Raw genomic sequence first — 12,620 nt, forward strand, 5'->3', positions numbered from 1 at the left:
TTCATCCCTGGATGTGCTCCTTCTCAATAACAGGCTCATACTATAAATAAGACTTACACAGAAAATTCTATGCATCTTGTTTTACAGAAAGATGTAACACATGAGATAAATAAAGCCCTGAAATGGATGCAATGGTTTGCTGATGTACCTTTTAATGTTTAGAAACTGCTATAGATTCAAGATTATACTGTTCAGTCCAAAAATTATTATTTTCTCCCTAATAGAAAATAAATAAGACAATAAATATCGTTTCCATTAAAACTTTATATTGTAAGAATTCATGTTATATACTTGTTATATTAAAGGATTTTTACAAATAGAATTCAAAAGGAAAAGAATCACAAATATGGTAAATTAATCTGGTATGCTAGAAAATTATGTGAATAGTTTGATATTGTACTGGTAACTGCTCTTGAGGTCAAAAAACCTTTTTAATTTGTAACTTCAGACACTAAATAGTAATGTATATGCTTTTCATTTCATAATAAACAATAATTCTATTATTATTATTATTATTATTATTATTATTATTATTATTATTATTTCTGGTAACTGTAAATTCACACAGTTCAGTTGTAATAAATCACAGTGATAAATGGCAATTTCAGATATTTTGAAAGCTGACCAAGCACCCTTGCTTTAGTGCCTCTTCTTTCACCCTTTATGTAAGCTGATCTCTTTCTCTCTCACATACTCTCCCTATCTCTCTCTTTCTCTGTCTCTGTCATGCACCATTCCTCACTTTGTAAATATGTTCCTCTCTTTTCTTTTACCAGCACATATAACACATGTAGTGGTTCAACTCTATTTTGTAAACAGTGTCTTATCACACCCTATCACATTATCTTTGCTTTATCTTTTTGCTAAAAGTAATGGATATGAGGAACATATTTTTACTATGTTGATGAAGATTGCTATTATTTTAACTCCAGATTTGCTATTGTGAATACATAAAGGGTAAGCTATTTCAAACTCTGTTACCATTCACATCTTGATTGGTCCTTATGTTGGTATTGCTGGTGCAATCAAGTAAACCCTGCAGGATTCCGCTAGCTTCCTGTATGCAATTCCTCATCTCTAAACTCTAAAGCAGGTTAAGATGGGTCCATCACATTCAGTGCATTCCGAGAGTGATGGTTTTCCAGCAGGGGATCAACACTGTCCCTCTACTTTACTCTGATGATATTGCTCTCTCTCGCTCTCTCTCTCTCTCTCTCTCTCTCTCTCTCTCTCTCTCTCTCTGCTCCATTTTGAACTGAGAGTGGTCACCTCGTCTCTTGAAACTATTTAACAGAATCAACCAGAGAAATTCCAGCCGTGAGAAAATGAGTCTGTAGTTATAGTTCATTGTGGGTGGTTTCTCATTCTACATAGCTTCATAATTACTGCTATACACCATACTTATTCCTATATTTAAAGCTTTTAGGAAACAATGAATTATTACAGAACACAGTATGAAGCAATTGGTCCACTTGTGGATTACGGATTATGCATAATTTAGTAATAAATCTTTATTATTTTTTTTGCATTCTGTTACTTTAATGCTACAGCAGAAGCACTGTGCTATTCTGTGGCTCTAATTGCAAACAGAAATCCCAGAGGATCCTGCATCATAAAAAAAAAAAAAAAAAACAGCAGAGAATTCAATTCTTTTATCTGCAAGGGAAGCAAAGTTTGTTATTAGAAGGCTTGTCCTGTACGAGCATAATGGATGTCAGTGCACTAGCATGCGAGCATGCAGCTCCGGCTTCTCATTGCCTGCCTCCTCCACCCATTTGCTTTTCATCTTTGTCATAAGCTGCTTTTTTATATGTAATATTCCCTTTTACCTCCAAAACCAACATTCCCCAGAACAAGATAAATATGTGCAGTTTCAAATTTGGACAGAATGAAAGTCCACATGTTTGCAGCAATATTATCATTAATGGCATAAGCGCTACTTTGGACTAACAGCCTTCAACAATTCCTATAGAAAATACTAAATGCTCACAAATTTGCGAGTTCCTTACATAGAGACACATCATTTGAAACTGAAAGGAGAATAGAATGTGGATGAACTGAATGTGGCAGTTTTATTGATTTTTTTTCCAAAGTGCATTCAGGCACTACTACACAGGTCAGCACGTGACTGCTCCTGCTTCCGCCAGCAGCGACCCAGCTGAGGTCCCTGGGCCATCTGTCCACCTTGCCACTGACCCCTGGAAACACTGCGGCACTGTGACATTTCTCAGGATGGAATATGAATAGCAGTGTCTGGAGAAACTGCCATGTCTGATAATACCTGCAGCCTGAAGAGTTGACAATAGGTCATGTGTGAGTGGAAGTGGAAATAGAAATACATGTGAGAGGGAAATTAAAGCATGCAAAGTGGATGACTATTGGCTAAGAAGGAGAAAGCGCTGCTCTTTGATTGTATTCTGAAAAAAAAAAAAAGTTTCTGAATGTGCACTACTCTGCAGATCTCTGGGAGTTCTTCCAGGAGTCGCACCAGATCTGTCAAATCTCTGAAATCCTTATCATGTCCTCTGCTCAGTTCTTCACACAATGAAAGGTGTAACTGAGCGCTACATTTGAATAAATGCTCCCTTGTCAGACAGTGCCAGGGAAGGGAGTCAAATAGCCAGCAAAGGAGCTTTTTTATTCACCGAACATACCTGCCAATGCAGCAAGTGAAACACCTCTACTGTTAGCCGTGAGTGACTGAAGAACTAGGCTGACATTCTGAAAAGAGCTTGAAAGACAAGAAGCTCTTCCTTCAGCTAGCATTTGGGAATAAATTGGCCTTCTCAACACCTCTAACCTTTGAACCACGTGTGCATCTTTCCATGAAATAGTTTGGCACTAACCATCTCAGATGGACAAGCATGCAGAAAAAGCATTGCAAAATGTGCCTGATGCAAAAGTTATGCAAAAATCACAATCTTGCCAAAATCACAAGTGTCTTATTCCAGGTGCATGACGTATGGGGTATGAAGTTTCGTGGAGCTGTCAGGAGCACAGAGCGCCTCACAGTTTGCAGTGCTGGTTGGGAACAGGTCTGGACACCCTGTGCTTCTCAGCAGGACCTCGCCTCTGTCTCAGTGACTTTCCCCATTGCCATGTCTGATGTCATTGTGCATCGGGAGAGATGTCAGAGTGGCTGCCATTTCTTTTTGCCTGCCATAATCACTTCCTGATTCCATGTTTCTCCCACTGTGTCACTCTCACTCAATGCAGTCATTAGTCACAGGGCCAATCATGCATTATCCTAGTACCATCAATCACTGCAATCCCACCAACTTTGCACCAGCCAGTAGTGTGACAGCAACTCTAACACACAATGGACAGGAGCTGTGGAAACAAAACACACCAACAGTGAGGATTTGTGTGCATATCTTTGTGTATGTTTCTGTCTGTTTCTGGTTGTGTGCATGCCATGTTGGCAATATTAGGCAGCTCAATATGCCTGTGATTTATTCGTCTTCCTTCAATTATTAAGTCAGCAAAGATGAGAAATACTAAATGTAAAAAGAAAGTGACTCAAGTAACAATATGCTTTTCATTCTTCTCAGTGTTATGTGTTTGTCTTGCATGTAATTCTTCAATTCACTCTGGATAGTTAACATACAGAGCTGCAGAGCATACCAGCAAAAGCTGTCCAGACACGTGTGCAGACACGTGACTTTTAAAAAGTTTCGTTTTACAAGAGATTTAGTTAGCTTGCCATTTAATGTTAAAGGGAGTCTCTAACAAAGAGACTTGCTCCTTTATGTAATGAGGGCCAGGAGTTATTTTGTGCGTCTATTTGTATGTTTGCAAATAAATGTAACCCGCTTCCCCTCCATTAGTATCATGGTCCCCTTGGTAACCTGTCTTGTGTTTTGCTTTGTTTCCTGTTTAGCCTCCCCTCGTAGTCTCCACCCCTTATTAGTTTCACCTGTTCCTCATTTCCCTCTCATTAGCCTGTATATTCAAACCTTGTGTTTTTGTTCTAACGACTATGATTATGAATTTGCCCTCAATAAACGTTGCGCATCGCAGTGTTCCACAGCGTGCCTACATAACACATTCACAGCATCTTATATATTTATAATTAATTTACATTTATAATGCTTTAAGAAATATGAACATTGGCATTTGTGAAGTACTTTGGTTTTATATGACAGCATTACAAAATGCTATCAGTTTGTCTAGGATCAAAGTTACAGTTAAACGAATTTCAATCAAAATCTATGTTATTTGGAGGTCTCTCATTCAAATATTTATATACTGAAATAGTGCTTGAAAGGAACATAATTTTTAGTTTTCTCAAGCCATGCTGGCATTACATATTGCTGTAATGTAAAACATGAATAATTGATAGTTTATATAACTGTTATGAACATTTATAAAGTTATTGTTTAGTATTTACGTGAGCATGCCAATCATATTAAGTCTTTGTGTCTAAATAACTGTCTATGTGACATAGTATTTCAGTGCCATTATTATGAGATAAAAATTAAAATAGTGGTCTTGCTGAACTTGGACATAACAGAGTTTTAATTGCAATTTCTAAATGGGCTTTAGTTTTTCATCACTGTTGCATTTCAAAATTTTAAGCACAAAACACAAACCATAAGCTCTAGAAACTTTAGAAGAATTGCTATGAATGTAGCATTTAATTTAAGCCTATAAGTATTGCATTCCATTTAAATTTATAAGTATTGCATTCCATTTAAATTTATAAGTATAGCATTCCACTTGAGTCTGTTTTACTTTCCTTTAAAATGAACTTGCCACAACATCACACATAAATTAACAAGAGAATGAGCTGCATAACTAAATGTTGATGGAAAAGCAAGTTTACTTATAAATGTACATTTAAGCTGTTTACTTAAAGCACATTTCACACACATGGCAATCAGAGGTGCCTTACAAATAAAAACAAGAAAAAATCATTTAAATAGACCAAACAAATAAAATGAAAACTATAAATGCTTGACTGAAATACAAAAAAAATAAAAATAAAATAAATTAAAAATAAAGAGTGGAAAATTGCAGAAAATCAAGTAAGGGATTCATATTGAATTTATACTAGTCAAATAGTAGCCATGTTGTTTCTGTTACATTACCTCCAGCACTAATGATCTAATGTGCTCTAATCTCATGCTTTTCTATAGCTTTTTTGAGTTATTAAACTACACCAACCTCCTAAATGCAAAACATGATTAAAGACACGACCATTATTAAGTGACAAGTGATATGTTTAGAGCAGTGCTTTCCCAGTACCAATACTGGGACTCCCAGTACTTTTTGATTTCCCCTGCAACACATCTTAGTATTTAATCTGGTTCAATTCATGTAATTCAGGGCACAAACAACATGTTAATTAAAGTTTGAATCAGTAATGATGGAGCAGCAAAAAAGATTAATATGCTGTGTGAGTGTAGGACCATAAGTAGGAAACACCGATAAAACTAAACTAGGCTGAGCTAACACTAAAGTAAGCTGCACGTTAAAATGAACCAAACCCTACCCAGCAGACACAGCTCCAAACAGCTAGCGTTATAGCATATATGAGCCTGAAAGACCACATCATTTATCCCTGTCTTGCACCTACACTAATATGAGGCAGAGAGAGATCAGAAAGGACTTCACATTTCACATTTCAAAGTCTCTCTGGAGACATTCAGGTTTTGCACCAGCATTAAATAAGCTACCCCATCTCAAAATAAGGTTCACCATCTTAGAAGATGCATTTGATCTCAAACAAAAGGAGAAGTCAGGATGCTAGATATGCAGAGGTGGGTAATAATGTGCTGCATTTACATAAGTAACTTTTTGAAAAACATTTTACTTTTATGTGTTGTTTTAAAAAAGCAAATGTACTTTTACTCAAGTACATTTTCGAAGTCAAAAATGTACTTTTACTCAGTTATATTCCATTACATTTTTACATTTTGTATGTTTCACCACAACCTGTCAAGTGCGGGAGGTGTAAAGATGATCACTGAGTGCCGGCACTTTACTTCAGTAAGGTAGAAAACTGGACAGTAGACCGATACAAGGAACAGCGAACAGACACATTTTCCGACGTAGGTTTCAAATGATTACTTTATAAATGTAATAATGATATAATGATATTCTAAGAAAACTAGCTAGCTAGATAGTTATGTAGCTATAAACTACAAGCAACAGAAAAATACCTGCAGCAGCTGAACTCTAAAACGAGGACTGCACACTCCATAATAAGGCATATCTTCAAGGTTACAAAGACTATATATGTTTAAAGGTTATAAAAAATTAGGGTTTGTTAATGATTTGATATACTGATATTTCTTTTGACATATACAGGCACAGTGTTTAGCCAGACAATGTAGTAAATCTAGCTAGACAGCCAGTCTGACTAATCGGTCGCCTAATTTCAATGTAAATATAACGAAAAGTAAAATGTCTAGTAAGTGACCTTGGAAAAGAGGTCGTAATATGCCCAGAAACTGTACAAATCACAAAGTGATTACCAAATCCAATATGATTGTGACTTGTGAATTATGTTATATGCACAATATTTAACTGATATGAAAAATCTTATGTAGTTTTAACATGTGAACTAAGTAAGACAGATGTAGAGCAAAGAAAAACAACTGTTTTTAAAGCATTGTTGCACACTGAATCTCTATCAACCATAGTTGTTGTTGTTGTTGTTGTTGTTCCATTTACATTTACATGTATGGGATAGAGCAGACACAATCTACCATCTGCTTTTAGATGTCTACTGTACTTAGGTAGGACAAATAGATTACAACAGATTTTACTCACATATCCTTATGTAGGCCTATAGCAGGCCTATGGAAAACCGCTAACAAACGTGGAGCCTATCTATGTTGGCAGACTATTACTGGACACTGAACAGGGATGTTCAATATTATACATATTTTAATTGTAATACCAGCCTTATTTATGAATAAGTAATATATACTTATTGCAAAAATTCACTTTAAAACCATGCCTGAGAGAAACATCTTTAAAACAGAATTTAATTTAAAAAGAACTATGAGGAGCACATATCTTTATGGGATAAAAACATATCTATATATTTTGTTGCCCAGTGTTATTAAATGAGTTCCAATAAAGTAACTCGCTACTTGAGTAGTCTTTTTACCAGATACTTTCTTACTTTTACTTAAATAATAATTTAAATGACTAGTTTTACTTCTACCTGAGTAATTATAATTTTAAAGTAACAGTACTTTTACTTGAGAACAGTTTTTGGCTACTCTGAAAGTAGATATGACAGGGAAAACGATGGGTGGAGGGAATGAATTAACACCTGTAATGCGTATAGCCAGGCTGACCTGCTGCTGTAACCATGGACACCTGCCAGGGAGGCCTTAGTCCTTATCAACCATCGTAAACAGACACACATACTCTAAATACCCCAAAAGGAGAACACAGAGACAGAAACTCTCCTTCTTGTATATTTCTTTGCTGCAGATTTTAGCAACAGATTTCTCCTGAGCGTTTTCTTTATTCCACGTTTTCTGAATAGATTGTTTACTGATTAATTCAGTAATCTATAATAGCCCCATTTAGCAATTTTGCTTATCAGGGCTACATTTCCCCAGGTGCTTTATAGTCTTCAGATACATCTTTCTTTTAGATGTAGTCTTCCTCAATCTGATATTCCCTGTTCTGCTCCTTGTGGTCCGTTTTTTTTTTTGTTTTTTTGTTTTTTTTGCTTTTTTTTGTTAGTCAGGTCCTGAATGTTTGGATTTGGGTATTTTGTAACTATTTAATGAAACATTCAATATTCTCCAAATCTATAGCCAAATCACAGTTTGTTTGGTAGTGTCTGGTTATCACTGGGTCATTTGGCCCAGCTTGTGTTAACAAGGGCACTAAAAGATAAACACATATTACCTACTCAGGCAAGATGAGGACTTTGTTTTCTTCCTCTGGTCCAAGGAGCAAATACTTCCACAATCATTTGGGTTAACCTGAGGAAAACAAGGTTTACTTAGATTTAAAACATTCCTGCTTGCATCCTCCCATACAAAACAAAAATATTGTCAATCAAAGCCTACAATTCCATTTTATTCCCTGTTTGAATGTTAAAAATACACTGTTTTGTTAACAAGAATTAAAGAGGGTTTTCTCTGCAAAAAGGTTTTTTCAGTATGTAACTTGTGTCTCAAAGGATAGCTTTTTAGAGAATAACTTCTACAGAGAACAGATTTACCCAAGCTCTCAAGCTCTTATTCTCTCTTCAAAGAGGAAAAAGAACTGAACCTTGACTGAAACACCAAGAAGGGAATTCACAATAAGTATCATAACAGACCATAAATTCAGCCAGAAACCATCCCAAGTCACTGTTGCACGCAAAGCAACTCAAGCATAAATAGCCTTCAGAGGCAGTTTATGAACATCTTGTTAAGCTGAATATACAGCCTTGTAAGACTGCACAAAATAACAATAACATTTTTTTATGCATCACAGTAAGGGAAAAACTCAGCTATGTTGTAGGACAAGGGGTGGAATGGTAAAATAAAAAGTGTAAATAGGAAACAAAGTAAAACAAAAACTGCAAATAATCAGGTTCGTAATCACAGCTGCATCACCAAGGAACCCAGTTTCATCAGTACAGTAGAGAGCATAGAGTACTGAGCAAGGTATCATGGCATTTGAATGAGGAGGAGAAAAACAGCTTAGAGTTATCGCTGCAAAATATTCCGCCATAAAATATTAAGCACTTCACGTCTGAAATAGTCCTAACCCTATCTGACCTTCATCACACATTCATATGATTCATGTATACGTTAAAGGCTTCAGATGCTGATTGAATGTGGGGATCTATTTTAACCCTTTCTGCCTCAAACTGGGAACAGTTTCAGCATTTCCATTTAGGTTTGCGTATCGGCAGATCTTCCACTGCTCAGTGTGCAAAGCTCCTGAACTCGGTGCTGATGTGATCTACACCTCCTGTCATTGATTTTGGAGCAGTGGTCACACCTGTCGGGTTAATATGTTCAAGTACTTATCTAATGGTTTTATGTAAGAGAATATGTCGTACTACAGATATGCAGACATGTAAGCATGAATGTACAACGGGAAAATATGTTCACATATGAGTGTGCAAAAAAGTATTAAAGAACAACCTGTTCATAGCTGAAAGTCAGCTTAATGTTTTCTAATCAATCTGTTTCCTAGCAACTGGTAAGACTTAGTGACAAAACAAACAGAGAAAACCACAGTGGACATCCTTTTTAAAACTGCTCAAGACCTCAGGCCATTCGTTTGAGTTATCTCCTAGCTTACAACTAGACACAGGATGCTACCGTTCTCTTCCACTTCCATTAATGGCCCAGACCTATCCACTGATCAGATCAGAATGTGAATGCTATGAAGTTATAATCTGCCCACGTGTAATGATTGGGAAGGATTGGCACAATGCAATGAAGAATATGAGAGGTACACTTAGCCATGACTTTCAGATTCATCATCCACTGGGCTGATGTGCAAGCTTCTCCTAGGCACATCGCTTGCATCTATGGGTACCTTAGAGACAGTCGTGTCTTAATTTTACCTCAAGAGGTCTTTGGCATCAGGCAGCAGCACATCAGCAATCCTCAAGACCCCTGTTATCACAGTTCAGGTAGAGGGTCATGCCAAAAATTCAGACAATGAGTCCTCGATATTCGGTGAAATTCTCTATTATTAAAAGGCAAGAAAACTGGATGCGTTTGTGAGTAGCCATACATTTTGTTCCTATTTCTCCTCACAATGAAAAATGCTCACCTCTTTCCTTTCTGCTCTTTTGTCCTCTCCCTACGCCTCAATGCTTGCTTCATTGTTTGGCATGGCAAGTTAATGTGGTTGATGTGTTTGATTTGGAGGAGCAGCGCAGGAGAGAAAGAAAGAGCATAGTGATGGAGCGTGAAGGAACGGCTTGCTCACCGGAATTTTCCGCAGCCTCCTTTCATAGCAGTATAATGGAGTTAGCAAGCAGAAACGCCATTGGCTACAACACCTCCGGAAAGGGGCAGTGTTAGGCTGGATGGAAGCTGCTGATTACTGCAGCTGTTGAAAGCTCCACTGTGATGAGCTCTGAGGGGGCATCGGTCACAGGCTTGCTAACTCCATTTAGGAATATTGGTCTGTTAAGGAAAATGAATACAAATCAAATGTGCATGCTCATAATACAGCCAAATTAAGAACAGCAAGTCTACTGGAAACAATTACCTCAAAGGAAGAAAAAAAAAAGATGAATAAAATCAATAGATCAATAGAGCATCAATAACGACTTATTTTGCATATACCCACAGTGCTCACAAATAAAGAAAGAAGTTATAAATACCTTTATTATGCTTTATAACTCCTCCATACACCTGAGCCCTCTTTGGATTTTATCTCTCATAAAGGAGAAAGTGTGAAGAAAATCAGGCAGCTGGCAGAGGGAATCTCACCATGTCTCCAAAGACAGACACACATTTTCTCTCTGCTGGTGCTCCAGAAAGAGATCTCTATCTAGGAGGAATATTGAATAACACACTCAAATGGAAAGGGCAAATTGCTCCATAAATAAACACAACATAAAAATGTGTAATTATACCACTAATAAAAATCAGCTGTAATATACAACTTTTCACATTATAGAACGCTACTGTCACTGAGCTGATGCTGATTTGTGATTTAAACCCTCAAGCCCTTAAGGACCAGAGGCTGGCTGCCTTTTCATGGGTCTCTGCATGTGCTTTTTTTACCCTCAACACCAGATCCATCATCCATCAGCTACAGCTAGGCAGGAGAGGCATGCAAGCACACAGCTGACAAAAGAGCATGTGCTTAGACTGGTAAATATTCTACACAGTGTGTAGGCAGTTAATAAAATGTACAAAAGCTCTAGGCATTGAAATATCAATCTAACAAGCTGGCCAGCATGTTATAAAGCTCTGCGCAGCACCAAGTATGACCAGGGAGATTAGTAAACTAGTAAACAGTAAACATAATAAAAACATATTTGCGTGTTTAGTGCCTACATGTGTAGAATATGCATACTGTATGTTTTACCTGTGTAAAGTAAGAGAGAGATTTTTTATTATGAAAGAGAGTGAATGCCAATCATACATGTCAATTTATCAATGGCATATTATGTCATGCCAACAAACAGCTGAACAAACAGGTGAGTGCACATGGGCAAATGTACATTTCAACAGGTTTCTTCTGTCATCTGCATCTGCCAATGCTGCCTCCTGGTGGTGAAGCTAGATGCCTGTTCTGATGGCACTTTTCTGACCTCTCGTGGAAGATAGCGAAAATAATAAATAGCTGGCACTGATTATTGGATTCAGTGCAAAGGAGACACCTGTTCCTCAGGAATGCTGACTATACAGAAGAATTCTGATTGAACTCCCAAAGAGCACCTTGATCTTAATACCCTCTGCCTAACTTGGTTTCTCTGGACCTGCTTACAAACTAGAAAAAAAAAAATCCATACATATATATTAAACTATGTGTTTCTCACATAGGTTGTGACTGTCCCGAGTTACTGCACTGCAGTGTAATGATTAAGTCTGTAATTAATTACACCTTATAATGACAGAGTTCCTAACTGGACTCAAGTGTTAGATCATGGTTTAGGGACCTCCTTTGAGCAGGGACTTGAGATACTTGACTTCCATCTTGGTAAAAGTAGACTGAAGCTAAATAGAAAAGGCAGACTCAACAATCCTGATTTGTTCATTTATTATTTCATTAATTCATTTACTCATACATTCATTCATGCACTTATACTTCTGAGTTTACATTTGAACTTGACTGGCAAGCATCTAGAGAAAATATTCTTAGTCTTTAAAATGCATATTTAAATGTAAGTTTAATCTCAGGATCATTAAAACACTCTTTTTTACAAATGAGCTGCAAACATTAATGAACCACATTAACTAACATGTGTCTTTGTTGCTCATCTAGCTGTTTCTCGTTGTATTTCCAACCCAGCTGAATCTAGCCCAGCCAGCCCTGCTCCCCTGCCAAATGGAGCAACAGATGTGGTAGCGATACGAATGCAGTGAGATGGAGAAGACAATTATGCAGGCTTAATCACTCACTCCCAAGGAGTTTCGCCTGTAGTTTTTAGTAATCTTGGCATACTCCCTAAACAGCAATAATATTCCATGTTTAATCTGGCTAATAACAATGATGAGAAGGCAAACTTTTAAAAAATCTTCCTTGGGCTGCTATTATATATAACTTTCCAAGACAGTTTTCTGTGTAACTTCACACTTCTGGAACTCCAGCTGTGCCACACAAATCATCATATTATTCCAATGTCAGAAAAACACACACTAACACATTTAACTATTTTATCACTCCAGTTCACCCCATGTAGCCTTATATTTATACAAGGTTCCATTAACACCAGCACAGCTGGAGTTCTCCTTTAGGCCTGATAGAGAATTTTAAAAACCCTTCATATGGGAAACAGCATGAGAACGTCCTCAGCAGCCAAGGTTGCGGTTTTGCTGCAGCAGTGGGATAAGCTGCAACACGGGACAAGTTTTGCCATAGCTGCCATAACTGCCATAGCTGCCATAGCTGCCATAGCTGCCATAGTTGCCATAGCTGCCATAACTGCCATAGCTGCCATAGCTGCCATAGCTGCCATA

At 37.2% G+C, this 12,620-nt stretch overlaps 1 long non-coding RNA gene across 1 annotated transcript; it reads right to left on the bottom strand.

Moving 5' to 3' along the window:
* Positions 1 to 7,882: 7,882 nt before the first annotated feature.
* On the bottom strand, positions 7,883 to 10,466 carry LOC145651338 (uncharacterized). Its single transcript, XR_014117233.1, has 4 exons — positions 10,313 to 10,466; positions 9,754 to 10,112; positions 9,542 to 9,593; positions 7,883 to 7,955 (listed from the first exon to the last, which is right to left on the bottom strand). It is a non-coding gene; the product is annotated as an uncharacterized LOC145651338 (long non-coding RNA).
* Positions 10,467 to 12,620: the final 2,154 nt, after the last annotated feature.

This window comes from Electrophorus electricus, chromosome 15 (genome assembly GCF_041902795.1).
Source record: "Electrophorus electricus isolate QZ-2024a chromosome 15, ASM4190279v1, whole genome shotgun sequence".
NCBI lineage: Eukaryota > Metazoa > Chordata > Actinopteri > Gymnotiformes > Gymnotidae > Electrophorus > Electrophorus electricus.